Below are 5617 nucleotides of genomic sequence, written 5' to 3'. Positions count from 1 at the left end.
AATCTGTCGCTAATAAGTATTGGCGACAGATCAAATCTGTCGCCAATAAATATTGGCGACAGATCAAATCTGTCGCCAATAAGTATTGGTGACGAAACATTAGCGACGGATGCTATCTGTCGCCAATGTTTTTCCGTCGCCTAAGGTTATGGGCGACGAAAAACATTGGCGACGGATTGAAATCCGTCGCCAATACAAACATTGGCGACGGGAACAACCCTGTCGCCAATGTTCCGTCGCTAATGTTTGTATTGGCGACGGATTTCAAATTCGTCGCCAATATCCCGTCACCAATACTCAGTTTTCTACTAGTGTGATAAGAAATAAGGGCATCCATAATAAATTAGAGGTTGCTCCTATTGATGATAAAATAAGAGAGAATCGACTAATATGGTTTGGTCATAAGCAATGGAGACCACTTAGTGCATCAATTAGGAAATATGATAGTATTAGAGCTAATGGGGCTAGGAGATCTAGAAGTAGACATAAAAGCACTTAGTTAGAATTAAGTAAGAAGGATATAATTATGATTAACTTAATGAATGAGATGTTTCATAATGGAATGTAATATAAAAATAGAATTCATGTAACCGGCCCAAAACATTTATGATAAATGGTTTGATATTGTTGTTATTGTTGTTGTTGATGATGATCTCCTTAAGCCTTCTTCCATTTGATTCTATTTGTCTAGGAATTACCTTTTTCACTATTTCACCGTTTGGATCCTATCCTTTGGTATCCGCTCTGACAGATTTGTTTTTGTTGTTTGTTCTTTTTTTCCTAGATGGTTGGTATATTCCAGAGTAGAGTGCTAGTTGAGTCGGGAACAATGAATTTTCAGGTATATGTTGGTTTTATTCGGTTTTGGAAATTAGTTTCAGCTTCAAATGTTTTCTCGCAAGATCTTGAAATATGATATTTGTCACAAATTCATATTTGGAAAAAAATAAGCATGCCAATTAGAGGCTTAAGTATATCAGTTAGATTCGATTGCCATCTAAGTGGTGTGCTGTCGATCTAGTCACGTGTCGTTTAGATGTTAGGGCATGACAAACATTCTCTCTCTACTTTTCTCTCTCTTCTCTCTAGGTCTCGGTTTTGACACGGAGAAAAAGGAAATGGCAGCCACCATAAACAATTCAAGGAGCTTAGGGTTTTTAATTTAATACACACTTGAATGTACTATTATATACAGGCATTATACATTATCTCTTAATATTCAATTCATGATCATTTGTTAGCATTTTCCTATTTTGTTCAACAAGGTAATCCCCTTCGTAACAAGTTCATTCTCTGATGAAAGGACTCCACTCAACTTCGACTCAAGTGCAATCTAATTTTTTTCGACGGTGAATATCTAAATCAAAGCAACTTGTTCGCGCGGTCAACAGAAACTAATAGCCAGCCTCTTCTGGCACCGCTTTCCAAAACATATATTATAATAAAGAATCTTGTAATATTTGTTTTCAAATTAATAGAAAGATTTTCAAATTTATCTTTTTTTTAACTTGAAAACACCTCTTTTTTCTCTTTTCCTGGCCGTTATTTATCACTCTCACTGTTTGCTCTCTGTCCGGCCCCTTCACCTCAGGGGCGGATCTATATACAGTCTAAGAAGGGCCACGGCTCCCCCAAAATTTTGAAAAAAAAGATAGGATGGTTTATGTAAAACTTCCTCCCTTAAAAATTAAAATATATTCATTCTTTATCTCAAAACTCATACGTCAAGACTAGGCTTCGAAGCAAAATGGAGGATGATTTCCTCTCAAACGCATTAATGATGTTTATTGAAAGAGAAATTGCTAAAAGTCTGAGCATTGATACTATCATTGAAGACTTTGAAAATTTTAAGGAACGTCGAATTCCTTTCAGTTAGAGAAGTTTTAGTTATAAAAAATTAGATGATACTTATTTGAATATTTTTTACATAATTTTTGTCTTCCTCTTTTTAAATGTTTTGGAGATATTGATGTTGGCTATTCTACTCGTTTTGTTTGGGTTGTGATGTATCTCTTATGAATAAAATTGCATTAAGAAAAATTTTCGTCTATCTTTTGTCTCCCCCCCACCCGGCCCCTCCGAACTGAAATCCTGGATCCGTCCCTACTTCACCCCTCAAAGGTAATCGTTTTATTAATAAAAATATAAAATGTAAGAACACTATTTTTCTACTCGTTACTCAACCACTGCCTATCTTTCTCACGTCTCATCTCCTTTTCCTCTTCCTTCGCCTTCTTCTTTATTAGTGAGTTCTTTTTAAAATATATTATTTAATATCTAAACCCGAATTTTGGATCGACGGTATCTAATCATGAATTATTTATTATGACATGAAGATACCGTTTGGCAAAGGGTTAAGTGAGGGGTTAAGGAGACTTAACCCTTTCTTAATCTGCCAAACACAACAAATTTATATAAGGGTTAAAGTGAGTTAACCCTCCATAATTTGCCAAACATAAAAAATATAGAAGAGTTAAGTTAACCCATCTAGAGGGGTTAAAATGAGTTAACCCCTCAAAATGAGGGGTTTACTAATACTCCTATTTAGATGGAATAAGAGTTAACCCTTCTAATTGTAAAGAAAATAGTCAAAATCATTGTTATTCCCAAACACTAAAACTGATCATAAGGGCTAAAATAAAACTTATTTAACGGGTTAATAATTTAGTCCTTCGGATTATCAAATAGGCTAAGTACATTAATCATTCTCTTTAACCCCTCTTCATTAACCCTTTGCCAAACGGGGCCTTCGGAATAACGAATCAATTAAAAGTAGTTATCAATTTCACTGAAGTATTAGAGGGAGAGAATCATGACAAAGGAGAGTAGAAAATGACGCCTACGTTTAACGTGCAAAGAATATTTTTTGGAAATTTGTCCCTTACATCATCCTTATTCTAAATTAACCCCTCAAATCATGGAATTGGTTATTAGGTCCCTCAATTTTTAAGTTATTGTCAAATTAATCCCTCAAATCATTGAAATTGCTATTAGGTCCTTTAATTCTTAAATTATTTTGAAAAGTTGACCAAATAAACAGTATAATTAGCAATTAAGTGGATTAATTTATAGTAACTAATCAAAATTGTGGAACCCAGTAGGAATTTTGATAATTCAAGTGACTAAGTTCCCAGTGATTGCTATTTCTATAATTGATTAGAGACTATTTTTAAAATAATTAAAGAGTTGTGGGACCCATTAGCAATTTCAATTGCATGACGAAATAATTTTAAAATACCTTTGGAATTGATGACCTAAGTAGCAAATTGCATGATTTGAGGGACTAATTTCCAAATAAGGAAGATGTAAGGGACTAAAGTTGAAAAAACCCAAAGAATAGGGTCATGTTTAGAACCTACTGCCTTCTTATTCTTGGAAGTAGAAAGGCTAGTACGCAAAATGTTCGGCCTTTTATCTATACTATTTTTAAAAGAGAAAACAAATGTCAAAATTTTTACATACCCATTTTGCTCTTTACAAATTTCTTAATTCTAATTTTATCCTATATTTTTATCCTTTTTTCCCTATTTTGCTCTTCTGTAATCTTTGTTTATTAAATTATTAGTATTAGTAAATAATTTACTCTTTCAAATATAACTTCCAACCTTCAAGATTCTCTTTAATTAATTTTTTTTCTATGCACATTAAACTCTCATTTAATGTTAATTTCACATAACCCTGCCATTTACTCTTCCAAATGTAACTTTCAACCTTTCAACTTCACTTTTATTTTTCTATTCTTGCATTTAAACCTTTTTACTCTTTCAAATAGGACAAATTTTCAAAATTAACCGATTTCGAAATTTAAATAGCAAAACCGACCTCATCGAAATTTAAATAGCAAAACCGACCCTTTTCTTTTGAAAAGGGTCGGTTTTGCTGCGGAAGATTTTTTACGACATACACGGGACTGCTAGTCCCGTGTATCGGGACTGCTAGTCCCGTGCATTTCATTGTGCCCTTGGTTCGTTGCTCTCTGTAAAATGCACGGGACTGCTAGTCCCGTGCATTTCGTTGCGCCTAGGAAGTGAACGGGACTAGCAGTCCCGTGCACTTCTTTTGTGACTCTCTGTAAAGTGCACGGGACTGCTAGTCCCGTGCACTTCCTGGGCACAATGAAATACACGGGACTAGCAGTCCCGTGTATTTCCTGCACATAATGTGCAGAAATATGTATTTCTGCTGCGGGAAAATTCCCCGTACAAACTCATTTCAAATGCAACAATCATAAATTACACCATTGCATAAACACATATATCAATTCCCTGTACAAACTCATATGTCAATTCCCTGTATAAACACATATATCAAATCTAAATATCATAAAATACACCACAAACTTACGAATCCAAATCCAACAAATCACGCCACAAACCCACTTACAAATCTAATAAGTCACACCACAATCTCAGCTACAAATCCAAAAACCATCTATTGTCCCGAAATACGTTTGTAATGTACATATCAAAATAGGATTGTAATTTATATAACAATACCAATTAGCTTACATACATCCAAGAACTCTTCTCCTCCTCCTTTGTCTTCGGCCTCCTCTATCCCGACCTTCGATGAGTTCATGATCCGGTTGCGTTTGTGGTTGTGACGGTCCAGCTCCATCGTCAACACGTTGGGAAGGCCCAGCTTCATTGTCGTTTCTGCGTCGTCCTCGTCTGTGTCGTTGTTGACGTGTGTATACTAATTGAGGTACTTCTCGTCCATCATGAAGGTCTTCATGAGTTCGATGTAAGGCTTGGTGAAGCCTCTGCATTATCGACTGATATATTGATGCATGTTTCTGTGCTTCGGGATATGTACCTGCGAGAGATAATTCAAAAAAATCCGAAATGCAAAAATTACTTTAAAATTCAAATTACAATATGTAAATTTTATATTTAATTCTATATTCCCTGCTCGAGCCAATTCCAAGCCACTATTTGCAATGGTTTGAACATCAACTATTGCTGATACCTGCAAATTTTTAAAAAAACATAATTTAGCAATATTGAAAAATTCTAATAAAAATAAACTTAAAATAAATTTAAAAATACTTACTAATTCTCTCTCATCTATACCCCGAGGCACATATCCTCTTAAAGTCAAATTTAAAACTCTAATCTAAACTACAAAGCAAATAATTGCTAAATTCCCTAATCCCAAATCACATTATTCATGTCTAAACCCTAATTATGGTTAAACCCTAATCTCAAATCACATTATTCATGTCTAAACCCTAATCATGTCTAAACCCTAATCTCAAATACATTCCCAAATTTCAACCTTAATCCCAAATCTCAACTACATTCCCAAACTAAATACATTGATTTACCCAAGCCTAACCTGCAGTAAGTTCCCAAATCCCAAATCCCAACCCAAATCCCAAATCCCAAATCTCAACTACATTCCCAAACTAAATACAGTGATTTCAACCATAATTCCTAAATCCCAACCCAAATCCATTCCCAAATCCGAAATTTCATGGCTAATCAAAAAAAAAAAAAAAAACACATTTACCTTGTCGGAGCAAACTTGGCCGGCGGTGGTCGGAGCAAACTTGTCCGGCGGAGGCGGTGGTCGGAGGGCGCTTGGTCGGCGGCGGCGGTGGTCGGAGGCGGCGGCG

At 35.3% G+C, this 5617-nt stretch overlaps 1 long non-coding RNA gene across 1 annotated transcript; it reads right to left on the bottom strand.

Annotated features, from left to right (window-relative positions):
• On the bottom strand, window positions 4352-5090 carry LOC109820539. Its single transcript, XR_002241892.1, has 2 exons — window positions 5053-5090; window positions 4352-4968 (listed from the first exon to the last, which is right to left on the bottom strand). It is a non-coding gene; the product is annotated as an uncharacterized LOC109820539 (long non-coding RNA).

Source organism: Asparagus officinalis, chromosome 8 (genome assembly GCF_001876935.1).
Source record: "Asparagus officinalis chromosome 8, Aspof.V1, whole genome shotgun sequence".
Taxonomy (NCBI): Eukaryota; Viridiplantae; Streptophyta; class Magnoliopsida; order Asparagales; family Asparagaceae; genus Asparagus; species Asparagus officinalis.
The sequence above is the reverse complement of the archived record's forward strand: the minus strand, read 5'-3'. Positions and strand labels throughout refer to the sequence as shown.